The sequence below is a fragment of the Podarcis raffonei genome, chromosome 11 (assembly GCF_027172205.1).
Source record: "Podarcis raffonei isolate rPodRaf1 chromosome 11, rPodRaf1.pri, whole genome shotgun sequence".
Lineage (NCBI taxonomy): Eukaryota > Metazoa > Chordata > Lepidosauria > Squamata > Lacertidae > Podarcis > Podarcis raffonei.
The window spans coordinates 46,693,893-46,709,810 of record NC_070612.1 but is presented as its reverse complement, the minus strand read 5'-3'; the positions used below and the strand labels follow the sequence as shown (position 1 = coordinate 46,709,810).

General features: G+C 39.9%; 1 protein-coding gene across 3 annotated transcripts in view; it reads right to left on the bottom strand.

Moving 5' to 3' along the window:
- SRFBP1 (serum response factor binding protein 1) overlaps positions 1 to 15,918 on the bottom strand; it is a 49,360-nt gene that overhangs the window by 26,359 nt on the left and 7,083 nt on the right. The window lies entirely within an intron of this gene.

Below are 15,918 nucleotides of genomic sequence, written 5' to 3'. Positions count from 1 at the left end.
TACATTTTTTAAAATAGCTTTTGTTTTAAATTGTATTGCTTTCAAATGTTTTTAGATGCTCTAAATGTTTTTATTTTAAATTGCATTGCCTTAAATTGTAAACTGTATTGCTTGCTGTCCTTGGAAGAGCAGGCTAGAAATTTAATAAAAAACAAATAAGTAAAACGTCACTATTTCCTCCCCTAAGACCTGAGAAAATATTTATTAATATTACTTGCTACAGGAGGGGTAGTTTATTATTCAAATTCCGACTCTGTAGACACTTCCTATTTGTTTAGTAGTGGGAAGTATAAGTGTAACAGCCAATTCCAAACCATCAGCCTGACCTCTTATTTAAGGTTGGGGGGAAAAGGAGTCAAGATAATTTGCAAGGCTTGTTTTCCTTTTCCTTGTGACAGTCTCCAAAAAGACAGTCTCCAAAAAGACAGCCTCCCTCTGGGAAAATGCACCCCATGTGGAACAAATATTGATGTAAAATGATACTAAAACTAAAACCCTTTAAAAACAGTTTACTGCAAGGTAGAAGTGTTTGCATATCTGCAACCAATTGGGTCAGGAATTAGAAATTTGGCCAGAGTGACCATGTCATGCTACGGTTCCATCTTACTACCGTGCAAACAGGAAGCACTGGCTTGCAAAAACACTTCTGCAGAGTCAAAATTTAAATAAACGATGCCTGTAATAGCAAATGATTGTCCATAAATATTATCCCTGATAGTGTTTATAAGGAAAAAGGCTCAACGCACACAAATTAAAATAAACTATGATGTAAAAAATAAAAATATTTTAATCGGAACTCACTAGGCCACTCTTTTAAGTACGGATATGGAAATGGAGTTTATAAATAGCAAGTACTCAAACTAAATGTGGGGTTCCCACGTTTATATAAATGTTTCTCTGCCAAAACTTCAAGGCCAAACAAGGCCCATCTTCTTTCCTGTACCTGCCCATCCAACTTGTTCCCACCAGATTTCCAATGTTCTCCTAAGGAATCAGGTGCTCAGACTTGTACATCTGACTTGTCACTACAACATTGCTCCCCAACAAGGGACTGTGCCTTCGATTTTGACACGTCTGCAGCTGTTAATACATTCTCTCTAGCAGTAATAGCTGCACAAGTTCAATTCTTGCCAGTCACAGGTCTGGCAAACTGACGGCAAACCCACCTACTTCCATGGATACGTTAGCTGATATAGATGAAAAGTTCACAAGCTATAATAAAAAACAACAACAACCAGGCATAAGCAAGGCCCACAATTTAGAGAATCACAGCAGATCATTACGTACTCAAACATATATTTTTAACTTCCTATCCAATATTTAATTTATTCTTTCCAGGACTATGTGTAGAGACACAGTATATTTTTAGGAACCCATTTAACCAAAGGTCAACTAACTGCTGGCCATGAATGCAAGAAAGAGGACACACCCTGTGGCATAAGAACATATGGACATGTTATCTTATACTGATTTGGCACATTAGTCCAAATCAGTATAATGTGGAAAAATCAGCTGCTGTCCAATGTCTCCAGCAAGCTTATTTCAACCAATATGCTTCCAACATCTACTTTTTCCTTTTTACTCAGGGTATTAATCTTCTGAACACGTGTTTGGATCAGCAATGAGAGAGAGAAAAGGTAATAAAGTGACGCCCAATCCAGACAAGATGGAGGCAGAGTTCTCTGGAAGTGCAGTTTACTAAATTACTGGGATTTCCCACAGCATGACAGAGCTATTAGATCTGACCTTGCATTTAGATGCCAAAGACTGGCTCAAAGAGCATTTCACTGGCTTCGGTGGGGTGTTAGCTGAAGCCACTTCTGGGTTAGCAGCATGAATACAGTGAAAATTGTATGAATACAACTGTATGATTCTGTAACTGCAAGACCTATTTGTGCTCACCAAATTGCAGGAAATAGCAGAAGGGAAAGGAGCCAAAGACTCTCCCTTTTCCATGCGAGAGGACTTACCTACTGTTAACTGCGCATGTATGTGCCTCCTGAATCATTATGAGCTCAGGCACGTCAGCGATGCTGTGACAGCTGAACAGCTGGCCTTTTTGTGCAATATATAACCTTACATGCAATGACTTGGGTGTCTGGTGGCCTGACAGAAAATGTGAAGGGACTAGAATGCGGCTGGCAAACCAACCAGCTTCGGCAGATCCTACCATTGCCCTCAGAGTCCTGGAAATACCGTATTTTTCTGTCTATAGGACGCCACCTTGTATAAGGACATCCCCCCCTATTTTTGGGGACTCAATTTTAGGAAAATGAGGGGAGATGGCCCAAAGTTGTTGAGCCTCTCCCCCCATGCAGTTGCGGGCAAGAAACACTCATTAGATTGTTTCCCGCGTGCCGCGGCATTGCGCTCCCGGGAGCACAACCACCTCTGATGCCGCTGTGCGGGAAACGATCCAGGGAGCGCCCGCCACACGCAGCGGCATCGGGAGAATTTGTGCTCTCACCAATGAGCTGGCTGGCGGCACACCGCTTCTCCCCCTATGCCACTATCCATGTATCGGACGACCCCAGTTTTTTGACGTAATTTTTGAGTCAAAAAACCTCGTCCAATACACGGAAAAATACGGTAATTGTCTATGGACTCCATTACTCATCTGCCTCTTCTCCCTGCTTAAAAGCTTGGCAGAGAGGTGGGGAAATTTACTGAAACAACATAGCAGCTCCCCTGAAGTCTTGGAGCTCTTGCAAGTAACCTTGGCCTTTGCTGTCGGACTGAATTTTTCGTTGCTGCACCTCTGCCTTTCTAAGAGCTCTTTCCCAGCTACCGAGTCTGTATCGCTAGGCTGATATAACAAGTGTTTACTTCTTCACTTACATGCAATTTCCTTTGTTGTGTGGTTTGGGGCAAAAGCCAGGACCCTATTCTTCCAAGGGGGCTGGTAAAGTGCAAAAGCAAATAGATATCAACTGTGCACATGGTGGGAACACATTGGCTTGGGATGTTTGCGCAGACCGCAGTGCTTTGAAATGTAAACATTAATATTTCTAATGTAAATGTTATTTTCTTAACAATGCAAGATATTGACCTGGGTATGGGGAAATATGTAGCAGATGGTTGGGAAATCCGTGCTTGGAACTGAAGATACTTAAAGATGGTTAACATAGCAATTTCAGAGCATCGCAGGGGGAGGAAAGAGGAAGGGCAGCATCATGCAAGATAAGGTTTGAACTGGATTAGAGCCAGATGAGAACGAAGAAAAAGGAAATGGGGATTCATGTTCTAAACATGGAAATTGGGATGGCAGCACTTCTGCGGTCCATGTGCCCACCATGCCTCCTCTAGCAAATTCACAAGTGTAGGTCATTCTTGCGTCATTTTCAAATATCACTTCATTTGTCTCTCACGCAATTACTCAACCATAATCATGTTTTCCCATGCAGCCAAAATAAACCCGACTTTGAGAAGGCTTACAGATTCAACTTACTTGAGAATGTTAATCAAATACACTTCCTTGCTTCCTTTCCTACACCCAATGGAATCCCAAGCATCTGATTATTCCACTCATGACAACTGTGGTGCAGGGAGTTTAAGAAAGAAAAAAATCTAGCAGAGGCTAGTCAACTAACAAACTGCAGAGAAGTTTAAGGCATGCTTTAGAGATTGCGGAGGGTGATGGAATGCTAAGAGGGTGTATTAAAAGGACTCGCTGGATCACAGCCAAAGATTATACATTGTAAAGACCTTGTAAGGGGTGGCAAATATTGGAAAGATGTATTGCATTAGAATAAAATGTTATGCTTGGCTACTTTGGGGGCTTGCTTTAAATCTGAAGAGAGAGAAGGGGTCCAACCTAAGCGAACCCACAGCCAAGAATTTAAGAACATTCATAGGAAAGTCTGACCAAAAGGGGAAAGAGCTCTCATGAACGGTACAAATCTATAGCTTAAAGCGTATCACCGTGGGTAGGTCAAAGGATGAAAACATTAACACCAACCTGTGTTAGGATGAGAGCTACATTCTGTTCTTGAACACCCAAGTAGTAAAAAAGAATCAAGAAAAGCTGACACTGAATTTATAGTAAAAGCCAAAGGACACTATTAAATCACTTAGATATATACATCTTAGAATATACATCTATAAAACAACTTAAAATGCAGGTTTGACTTTGATTCTAACAATGTTAACTTGGAAGCCATTCAGTGGGACACCATTCCTATCGCACCTCAATTCTGTTAGTTTCAAGGCATATGACCACTGAGCCCACAAGACATCAGCACTCGGTGACCATCCAACTGCTGAATGTGGTTGCCATGGTCACTTTCTCAAGTGTCTTCAATAAAAGGATGTCACATAGAGGAGGGAGAAAGGTTGTTTTCTGCTGCTCCAGACAAGCGGACACGGAGCAATGGATCCAAACTACAAGAAAGAAGATTCCACCTAAACATTAGGAAGAACTTCCTGACAGTAAGAGCTGTTCAACAGTGGAATTTGCTGCCAAGGAGTGTGGTGGAGTCTCCTTCTTTGGAGGTCTTTAAGCAGAGGTTTGACAACCATATGTCAGGAGTGCTCTGATGGTGTTTCCTGCTTGGCAGGGGGTTGGACTTGATGGCCCTTATGGTCTCTTCCAACTCTATGATTCTATGATTCATGCACAAAGCTTAATTTTGCACATGGCAGTGGCTACCATCAGCAATCACTGTGTGAATTTGCCCCTAAACAGCCTTTGCATCAGGATGCGAGAGTGGCTTAAGACTGGCAAATTTTGGCTTCCTCATTGAATTTTTCCATTCCTGCAATTCACCACAAGATCTCTGTAACTAAGAATTAGTGCCTGAGCTCATTTTTCCTACTCCCCTCCTGCCCATTCTCCTTTCATGTTGTGTCTCCTATGTTGTGAGCCTGAGGGCTGGGACTAGCTTCTCAATGACAATTTGTTAACCACTATAGGAGTGGGAGAAGGGGACGACAGAGGACAAGATGGTTGGACAGTGTTCTCGAAGCTACCAGCATGAGTTTGACCAAATTGCGGGAAGCAGCGGAAGACAGGAGTGCCTGGCGTGCTCTGGTCCATGGGGTCACGAAAAGTCGGATACGACTAAATGACAATAGGAGTCGGTTGGTTTTTGTTTTTGTTTTTTGTTTTGCTGTAGAGCAAGATAAACTGGTGAAATAAATAAGTGATCTGGCATCAGGTAAAGTAAAACTTTTCTCTCACTCAAGTTGCCCTGCTTTGTTCCCCCAGACTAATCCTCCCTTCCTCTTCCCCCTGGTCAAATCCTTACCTGGGCAATCTTGTTAAGAGCACTGGCTTTTCTGTACCCATTATTATGCACTCTTCCTTAAGCATCTTGCAAATTGCAACTGGCAGACACTTTGCCTTGGGACTGTTAGCAATCTTCAGTCTTAAAACAGCTTTGTCTTGCCAGCATCCTCGGCTTCACTGGCCCCTAGGGAGAGTTTTGATGATGCCAGACACATCTTTTGACAGCAACATGCTTTTTCATGTTGGAAGGTGGTGGTGGTGATGAAAGACAGATGCAGCCGCTCACCTGCTTGCCCCAAGAGCAACTGCTACGCAAGCAAGCATCCAATTTTGCACCTGCTTTTCAAGTTGGTCTGTGGAACCATTAGAAAACAGAGACTAATAACCCGTGACTTGTGACATAAATTAGGGTACGAGATGGATGCGGGTGTGTTATTTCAATTACAAGCAGATTTCCCTTCTTCAATTGGAAAAAATGCTTTAAAAACTAAGAAGGAGGTGAGGAGTATTTCCTTACAAAATGTCTGCCTACTTTGTGGAATTTTTGTAAAACAATATTTCTTCTACTGTTCAGCATTCCCACATGAAGAGAGTATTGAGTGAAGAAATGTACACAGATAAACTTGGCAGCAGTGCCCCCCCAACTGCTGCCACAATTGTAGGCATTGCAAACTTAAAATTATATACAAAGGAATACCTACACTTAAATCAGTAGTAGATATATTTTAGCAGATTAAATCATTTTGCAAAAAAACAAATAAATAAAATGAAGATTTATGAATGGTCAGTTCTAAGAGAATGGTGTTTTCTGAATTTTAGATTCTAGCCCCCTTTTCAGGCCTCCTTAACTGACATGAAAACAGCTGTAGCAAGCTTTATATAGAACACACATGCTATGGCCACAATTCTCTTAAATTGGCAGTAAGCTATAAGTTCCCTTTCAAACTTGTTGGATTCTTCTTTGCTTTATTTTCATGGCTTGCCTTAATTCAAATATGATAAGCCACCAATCCAATTTGGATGGAATACAAAGACCAAATATAGACTAAATTGCTTCACTTAGCTAAACTTACTTGGATTATAATATGGAAGTCAGTATAATCACTTACAAATTAGCATAATCATCACAGTGAGAGAAAGCTACAGACAAAAAGAAACGCACTAGAAAACTGTAGAGCAAAAAGTTAATGAACTGAAATCAATTTGACTTAAGTAATGAGCAATTTGTCCCAATGACTGCAAAGGGAATTTAAGTGCAACTAATTTGGTATGGATACTAATCCATTACCTGCTGTGGTTGCTTTCTTTAAAAAAAAGAAAAAGAAAAAAAGAACTAAGATTGGAACTAAATATCAGTGCCCAACAAAGGATTTCCAGTTTGGTGCTTGGCTCTGATATACAAAGTATTATTACACAGTTGCAAGGAGAAGCAGCAGAAAACAACAGCTACTTCACCTGTTCCCACCACAGCTTATTCCCTGCAACCCTTTCCTCTGCGTAGCTTTACTCCCATCCGAATCAATAAATACTGTAATGATCAGAAAGTTTTTAAGCACCTCCTCTCCACATCCACTGGTTCTCCACTCTGTACTCTCTTTAAATGTCAAAAAGAAACCAAGACTGGGAAGGAAATATCCATTATCCATAAGTTCGATAATGACTCTTGCAGCGTGGCATACTTGTGTTCACAGCTGCAGTTATACCTCATTCTAGGGTAGTGTATAACATTATTCCTCCCAACCATTTCTGACAATTGGCATTCCTTGCATACTTAATACTGGCCACCTATATTCCACCATCTATCATGGAGTCGCTGCAAGAAATAATTATTTTTCTTATGCCAAATACATGGTCTCATAACCAAAACTTGTAACAGCTGACAGTCCTAAAATGACAGGAAATATAAAATGGGAATGTTAACCTGGATGTTAAATCTTATTTGCCAAGTCACAAAAATCAAAAGTTTTTACTTGTGAACCTAGCTGGTACTATCAACAGCACTGTTTGCTGACTTGTTCAAAAATATCTTGAAGACTGACAAAATCCCTGTTAATGTGGAAGAAACATTGAAGAAAGATACCAAGAACCAATGTCACACTTCACATTCTTTTCAAATGATAAATTACACATTATTACAACATTCCCACATGTATTTGTTTGTTTGATTTATATACTGCCCTTTAAGGCACAAATTAATAGTCAAAATGGAAGCAACAAAATAGTAACCACCCACCTGCAAACACAAAAGGTTGTAGAATATTAATCAGCCGAAGGCATGGTTAAACTAGCTTCATGTAAAGAAGGCATTTAAATGGCACATTTCAAATGCTCCAAACATAAAAAGATATGCATGTGGCATGATTATCCCCACACTGTACATGGGTAGAGTGTGGTGCTGAGAGAGCAATGAATGAGGTCAAGTTGTTATCATCATCATGATAATTAGAATTTTAGTTGTTTTATCTTCCCCAGGGCAACCTAAACCAAACAGGTGAGTGTTTCTAAAGCAAAGAACAATCAGATTAAAGCATGGCAGAGAATTCCAAACTAATTTATTCCTTTTCCTTGTTAGTTTATGCTGAGTTGGGGGGGGAATGGAGAGATGGATATAGAGCTGGGAAAGTATAGGGGAGGGGCAGAATGTCCCACTTAATGCCCCAATTTACTTGTGGAGCCTGGGAACAGTAAGTGGCAAGGGGGTCTCTAGACATGTGCAGAGTGTCATGGTTGGGACTGTGGTCAATATTTGCTGTGGATTAAAGAAAAACACAGCCAAGCAGGACACAACTGATGATGACCTACTGAGCATGTAGCTCCATTTAAGCCGAAAGAGGAGATCCTTGTAGACTTCCGGGTTAGCGCCAGCGCTGAATAGCGGATTTCTCCCGGAGCTCCGGGAGAGATCTGCTTCGCGGGTTCGGGTCTTGTTGCTCACGGCGGAGCAAAGACCCTTAAAAGTCACAGGCGCGTAGCCTGTGAACCGGAGACTCGGCGGGCACCTTTGCCCCCCCCCCGACGTTGTGAAATAGCCTTTTTAAAGGCTATAGATCAGCGGAGGGGTGCGTGGAGCGGTGCTGAGAGTCGCTTTCACCCAGCCTGCGAAGCGAAGCCGCGTCGCCATCAGCGGAGAGCGCTGACTTCTTCCGAAGATTTTGGACTAAAAGAGAGCAACTTTCCGTGAGTAGGATTGAGTTTGCATTACAAATTGGACGTCAAAATTAATGAATCTGGGCACCGAGACGGATAAGTACTAAAAAGGAAGTCTGCTTACCGTCCTGCAGCAAGATTAAAGCGAAAGACAGTGAAGCTGTAACTTTTGACAGGAGCTTTTATGAGCTAAGAAACCCAACACCAAGCAAAGAACTCCCCCCCAAAAGGCAGGGGAGGGGGGGAAGAAGGCTTTAAAGGGATTTCCTGCCTAATTTAAAGGAGATTGAACTGATTACCGCTGCTTATCTACCTGGGGGTCGGACTGCCGGAGGAAAGACACCGGCTAAGGACGGTTGCTACAAATAAGGCTAGAAGTAACTGACATATAGACTTTGGTTACTCTCAACTTGAAACATCGTATTTGGCTACATAGTAAGTCATTTGCAGGACACTTTTAATTTGGATCTTTTACAAAGCAAGGGACTTGGAGGGCTTTTGCTTTTTGAAAGTGTGGGAACAATTTAAATTACAGAAACTGATTTTGCGCCCTCTAGAGGACCTGGTCAGCTTCAGGAACTAAGTGGAATTTAAAACCTGAGAACTTTTTATTGTTGACAGTTTAAGACTGTGGGAATGACCTTGAACGAAAGACTTTGTTATGGCAGATGGTAAACAGAAAGAAGACCCACAAGAAACAACTTTGAGATCTGGTAGACAATACAAAGTGGACTCTTCTATGCAAAGAAGGGCCTCTGTATCAGGGGCCCCGGGAACTGCAGCTGCAACAAAGGCAAGAGTGAAAACAATGTCTTCAGAAGATGCGTTCACAAAGGCCTTGGGAAAAATAAGTGACTCTTTAGAGGAATTAAAGAAGCAAGGTGCTGAAACAAATAAGAAAATTGAAGAAATCTCTGGGAAAATTGATTTGAATACAAAAAGTATAACTGACCTTGGAAATAAAGTGAACTCTAATGCAGAGGCAATTGGGAAACTATTGGAAGATTCATCTACAACGCGAAAGATAGCCGAAGAAGCTAAGGAAATTGCTACTGCTGTTGAAGGGAAACTTCCACCGGTGTACAGGAAATTGGATGAGTATGATCTGACACTTTCAATGCAGGATATGCAACGCAAGGAGAAAAACCTAAGGATTAGACTTGTGCCGGAAAAAGAAGGAGACAACTTGGTGGATTATTTGACAAAAGAGTTTTCTGACTTTTGGAAGCAAGATTTGAAAGAAGAAGAGCTCAAAATTGAGAGTGCATTTAGGTTGGGAACAAGGCAGAAGAAGAATAGACCCAGAGACTGCTTGATAACTCTAAGATCCAAAGAAGAGAGGGACAAAATATTGAACCTGCATTATCAAACAACTCTTCGGATTGAGGATTCTTATATTGAGATTTTTAAAGACATCCCTAAAAGTATCTTGGACGCAAGAGGCCCTTATAAGGATTTGGTGACACTACTGAAGAGGAACTACATACCATTCAGGTGGGAGTTTCCCCAAGGCTTGTCTTTTAAATATAAAGGCAAGAAAAGAAGAATAAAAACAGTGAGTGATAAAGACAAGTTCTTGGGAGAACACGAAGAAGACCTACAGAAAGAGACCCATCCAGGAGAAGGACATCCGTCAAGATTAGACAAAGACACAGAACCACCGACAAAGGACGAACAACAATTGGGAGCTGTAGGAGGAATTAAATAACCCCATCATGGCTTTGCAACTTCTAACTTGGAATTGTAATGGTCTAAACAACCCCCGAAAAAGAAAAAATATATTTCATGCTTTAAAGAAAGATCATTTGGACTTGATTTGTTTACAAGAGACCCATGTAACAAGAGCACATAGAAAATTGTTAACAAATAAGAGACTGGGACAAGAATTTATATCTTCAGATAAAGTAAAAAAGAGAGGAGTGGTGATCTACGTAAAGGAAAATTTGCAGCCGAAACAAATCTTTAAAGATGACCAAGGAAGATATTTGGCAATTGAAATTCAATTTCAAGGAGAAAAATTTCTGATAGTGGGGGTGTATGCACCAAATGAAGGGAAAACAGAATTCTTTAAGAAGTTGCATGAGACTTTAATGGACTATATGGACTATAAACTGATTATGATGGGAGACATGAATGGAGTAGTTTCAACAAATATGGACAAAGCACAAAGACAGGTAGTCACAAAAGATGGAAGACTACCAAAAACTTTTTTTGAAATGACTGACAATATGGATTTGATTGACATTTGGAGAACGAAACACCCACTAGAGAGAGAGGGAACCTTCTTTTCTGAAGCCAAAATGACATGGACTAGGATCGACCAAATTTGGGTGACTAGCGGTATGGCGTCGAATATAAAGAAAGTGGAAATCTGCCCAAAAACTCTCTCCGACCATAATGCAGTAAAGATGGTGATGAAGCAAACAACAACTGGCTCTTTCAGATGGAGAATGAATGACACCTTATTTAGAGACGAGGAGATCTGTAAAAAGGCCCAAAAAACCCTGAAAGATTATTTTGAAATTAATCTAAGGACTAAAGTAGAAAAAAGAATAGTATGGGACGCAAGCAAAGCCGTGATGAGAGGGTTTTTGATACAACAAAATACATTAAAGAGAAGAAAGCAAAATGAGAGGAAGGAGAAAATTCTGGATAAGATAAAAGAAGAGGAAAGGAAATTAAGATTGAAGCCAAAATCGCAAGAGATTCTAAGAGAAATTAAATTGTACCAAACACAATATATGGAACTGATGAATCAAGAAATAGAATGGAAAATTAAACAAATGAGAAAGAAGTCTTTTGAATCTGCAGACAAATGTGGCAAGTTATTGGCTTGGCAAATAAAGAAGAGACAAAAACTCAACACGGTAACAAACTTAGAAGTGGAAGGAAAGAACATATGCAACCCAGTAGAAATTAGGAATTGTTTTCAGAACTACTTTAGACGATTGTATACACAAGGGCCGCAGAATGAAACAGATATACAACAATTCCTCGAGAAAAATGGGCTGAAAAAGATTTCGCAGGAAAGTAAAACAATTTTGAATCAGGAGATATCAATACAGGAAATAGAAGATGCCATTCAAAACATGACGTTGGGCAAATCACCTGGACCAGATGGACTGACTTCCAAATATTACAAAGTTTTGAAGGAAGGACTTATACAACCTTTGAAGGAAGTCTGTAATGAGATCATGAAGGGGAAAAGGGCACCCGATACGTGGAGAGAGGCCTACATTACACTTATACCAAAGACAGAGACTGAAAAGACCCAACTTAAGAACTACCGACCCATCTCCCTACTAAATGTGGATTACAAAATCTTTGCTGATGTTTTAGCAAAGAGACTGAAAAGAGTTTTGATGGAGGAGATTCATGGGGACCAAGCGGGCTTTCTCCCGAAAAGGCATTTGTCGGACAATGTAAGGAATATAATTGACATTTTGGAGAAATTGGAAGTGAATATAAACACTAAGGCTGTTTTGATATTTGTGGATGCCGAGAAAGCCTTTGACAACATTTCTTGGAGTTTTATGTTGAAGAACCTCCGGGGGATGGGGGTAGGCCAAGGGTTTGAAAATGGTATAGGTGCAATATATTCTGAACAGAAAGCAAAATTAATTGTAAATAATGTTGTAACAGAAGAGTTTCAGATTGAAAAAGGGACACGACAGGGGTGCCCTATTTCCCCATTACTTTTTATATCGGTCCTTGAGGTTTTGCTTAATATGATCAGGAGGGACCAGTTGGTTAAAGGCATTCAGGTCGGAGTCAAACAATACAAATTGAGAGCATTTGCAGATGACCTGGTGCTTACATTACAGGAGCCAGAAGCTAGCACGAAAAGAGTTTTGGAAATAATCCAAGAGTTTGGTCAATTGGCAGGATTTAAATTGAATAAGTTAAAGACTAAGGTATTGGAGAAAAATCTAACACAGATTGAAAAAGAAAGGTTTCAGAATGAGACGGGGTTGACTGTGGCCAAAAAAGTGAAATATTTGGGTGTGAATATGACAGCTAAGAATGTGAATTTATTTAAAGACAATTATGAAAAAACTTGGACAGAAGTGAAAAAAGATCTAGAAATATGGTCAAACTTGAAACTTTCCTTGTTAGGTCGAATTGCAGTTATAAAAATGAATGTTTTGCCAAGAATGTTGTTTTTGTTTCAAACATTACAAATAATGGATAAAATGGATTGTTTCAAGAAGTGGCAGAAAGATATATCTAAATTTGTCTGGCAGGGCAAGAAGCCCAGAATAAAATTTAAGATATTAACGGATTCAAAGGAAAGAGGGGGGTTTGCCCTGCCAGACTTTAAATTGTACTATGAAGCGGCAGCTTTCTGCTGGCTAAAAGAATGGCTGCTTCTTGAAAACACAGACATTTTGGATTTGGAAGGATTTAACAATATTTTTGGGTGGCATGCATATTTGTGGTATGACAAGGTTAAAGCGCATAAAAGTTTCAAAAACCATATTGTCAGAAAAGCACTGCTGAATGTCTGGGTTAAATATAAGGACTTGCTGGAAAACAAGACTCCAAGATGGTTATCACCAATGGAAGCTAAGGCAGTTAAAAAGCTAAATATGGAGTCGAAATGGCCAAGATACTGGGAAATCTTGGAAAAGGAAGGGGACAAACTGAGATTGCAGAGTTTTGAAAAATTAAAAGGGAAGGTGAGAGATTGGTTACATTATCACCAAATAAATGAAGTGTTCAAACTAGACAGAAAAATAGGCTTCCAGGTGGAAAAATCAAAATTAGAGACTGAACTGTTAGAACCCAGTACTAAGAATTTGTCAAAAATGTATGATCTGCTGCTGAAATGGAATACACAAGATGAAATGGTAAAATCAAGTATGATTAAATGGGCTCAGGACATTGGTCATAACATCATGTTTGCTGATTGGGAAAAGTTGTGGACCACCGGGTTGAAATTTACGGCGTGTAACGCCTTAAGAGAAAATATAATGAAAATGATTTATAGGTGGTACATAACCCCAGTCAAGCTTGCAAAGATCTACCACTCGCCTGATAATAAATGTTGGAAATGTAAAGAAAAGGAAGGTACATTCTTTCACCTCTGGTGGACGTGCCCGAAGATTAAGGCATTCTGGGAAATGATTTATAACGAACTGAAAAAGGTATTTAAATATACTTTCCCCAAGAAACCAGAGGCCTTTCTCTTGGGTATTGTCGGCCAGGGGGTGTTAAAGACAGATATAACTTTTTTCATGTATGCTACAACAGCAGCTAGAATACTTATTGCAAAGTACTGGAAGACACAGGATCTACCCACACTGGAAGAATGGCAGATGAAGGTGATGGACTATATGAGTTTGGCAGAGATGACGAGCAGAATCCGAGACCAGGGAAGAGAAGCGGCGGAAGAAGAATGGAAAAAGTTCAAGGATTATTTAAAGAAATATTATAAAATTGGAGACAGTTAGAATGATGTTGGATTAAAACAAATGGTTACTATCAGTAATGGTTAAGACAAAGAGAATAAGGGTGATTAGCATAAATCTATAATAAAATAAGGCAAGATTTCGCTGAATAACTGTAAGATTTTGGAATACAGAAACGGGAAGTAAGAGGAGGTCGAGGAAGTAAGGTTTTAGAAATTGGGTTATGAAATGGTACTTGTTCTATGTTTTATTATTGTTGAATGTTTGTTTATGTATGTTTTGTTTTTGTTATATAAAAAATTGTTCAATAAAAATATTATAAAAAAAAAAAGAAGAGATCCTTGTAGCTCAGGGTCACAGCGCCTAAGATACATAAGCTCAGTGGTTCAAATTAGTGTTTACACCAAGAGAGTGTAAGCTGTGGTTTGTGTCTCTCGTTTTTGATAGGGCCAGAAAGTTAAACAAAAAGAATTCTAACCACCATATACTGCAAAGCCTTCGCCAGCAGAACTGGAGCAGGGAACCATGAAAAAACAAATGAAATGAACTGCAGGCAGGCAAAAGTTGCCATATTTCTACAAAGGAGGTTCAGGAGGGTCTCTTTTGTGATGTGTTGCATGCAGTAGGGGGCACTGAATCAGGAGACTGATAAGTGGACTGGGGGGGGGGAACCCTGCATCTTCCCTTCGTATGCTGGAAAAACACCAAATTAAATTGAATTGTACGCATCAGAGTTTCAGTTATACACAATGTGATTGTTCAGGTTTAGGAACGACATTCAGAGTTTAGACCCCAAAAAACAGCCTCATCCCAATTACAAAGAAAAATGAATGATGTGTTCAACAGTTCAATGACTGAAAAGGAAGGGATGTCATATACAATAAGTAAAATGAATGATCAGTTCTGATTAAAAGTCACCTGGTACAATTAATATCTCTTTTAGACACCTGTTGCTTTACCAGTTAACCAGTCAGTGTTTTCATCACAGCTATGTTACAGCTCCTTTAAATATAGTCTACAGCAAGCTCCCATGACTGAGCTTGCAATTTTTTTATTACGCACCAGCTCAAGTAAGCAGCCACATGTTTTATTTCTGGCAACCTCTAACTAGCCTACGTGGCCCAACCAAATGCACTTCACACAAACCACTCTGAGCAGAAGGGGGAGGCAAAATCTCATTTTCATCTATATTCATTTAATACTGCTCAGTTTGCAACAAGTATGCAGGCTGCTGTTGCATTTTTAATTTCTTCATAATCTGCTGCAAGCAAATGTGCTTGAATCTGCTGGTCACAGTATGCCTTTAATGTTCTGCAACTGATGATGTGGCAACTCAAAACTTGAATAATAGCTGCTGGAAAAGATCCTAGGGGGAAAATGTTCTTCTAAATTCTATCTCAGAGGCTGAGCTTGGAAATTTCATAAGCTTTATCGGAATGGTTGCTGAGAACACTGACATGGTCCGAAAGAATGTCAAGAGATTTTTTTTTCAGCAGAACTCAATCCATCACAGGAAATTCTTACTAAAGAACTTGCTAGAGAATATTAAACTATTTTAAACAAGAGACAAACTTGTTACACATATTCTCAAAGGATGAAGAAAGGCTTAGGGCAACCTAAGAATGGTTTCCTTCTTAACAATCTACACATTCATGCCTTTGGACAAAAAGACTAAATTGAATTGTATACAGTCTGCCAATGGCTTCTAGCAAACACTGACAAAGTTCTATGAAGCAAATACTTGGTAGATGTGTAGAATTATCAACTTACTATAATAGACTCAATCTAGCTCATCATTCTTATCCTTAGAAATTAAAGGAAAAAAATCAGCCTATTTCTGGGCAGAGGGAAGTGTGTGTGTGAAGTTTGTGACTAGCTACTCTCCAGGTCATTCCACGTCAGTTCAACGCGGTCATGCCACCCACCGTCTTGGGTTTTGATGAAACTTGGTCTACACCCTTCCCTTATGGTTGAAAGAAACCCCCTTAAATATTTCCCCTCTATCTCAAACGGTTTTAATTTTATAGCACTTCAAAGTTTCGTGAAATCCGGGTTTCATTCTATACTTCAGATCTGTGAGTATTTTGGCCATCGTAGTTCCAGACCTCTTTTGCAAGCTACAACCCATAAGGT